This window comes from Nanorana parkeri, unplaced genomic scaffold (genome assembly GCF_000935625.1).
Source record: "Nanorana parkeri isolate BGI_ZX_2015 unplaced genomic scaffold, ASM93562v1 scaffold81, whole genome shotgun sequence".
Taxonomy (NCBI): domain Eukaryota; kingdom Metazoa; phylum Chordata; class Amphibia; order Anura; family Dicroglossidae; genus Nanorana; species Nanorana parkeri.
In genome coordinates, this window is record NW_017306349.1 from 726,934 (window position 1) to 727,318 (window position 385).

A 385-nucleotide genomic window follows, 5' to 3' on the forward strand; every position below is an offset into this window, starting at 1 on the left:
CCCCATACACTGACCACCCCCCCTAAAGCTGCCCCTACACCCCAAACACTGACCACCCACCAGTACTCTCCAGACACTGACAGTCTCCCCGCAGACACCGGTGGCGGGATAACACAACCACCTCCTGCTCAGGCCCGAGTAGACAGTTACACACTGCGCATGTCCGGAGAGACGAGGCGAGGACCCCTCATAGGTGTCCTTCACATTGCCTGTAAAAATAGTGACATAATTATTCAGTAATAACTATCAATTTTTGACCACTGAGTTCCGTTGCTGTGTACACGAATGTGGTCGTTCCAATATTTTCCATCGAGCTGAGTTCATTACCGGCATTCGCCGTGGACACCTATCTAAAGGACCCCCCCCCCCCATATTTGGGACGGTT

At 52.5% G+C, this 385-nt stretch overlaps 1 protein-coding gene across 1 annotated transcript in view; it reads right to left on the reverse strand.

Moving 5' to 3' along the window:
- The window catches only part of NUP62CL (nucleoporin 62 C-terminal like), a 22,432-nt gene extending 22,263 nt beyond the window's left edge, over positions 1–169 (reverse strand). Inside the window, exon 1 of the mRNA XM_018576964.1 lies at positions 92–169. The gene's annotated coding sequence lies outside the window, so the exon portion shown is untranslated. The remainder of the gene's footprint in view (positions 1–91) is intronic.
- Positions 170–385: the final 216 nt, after the last annotated feature.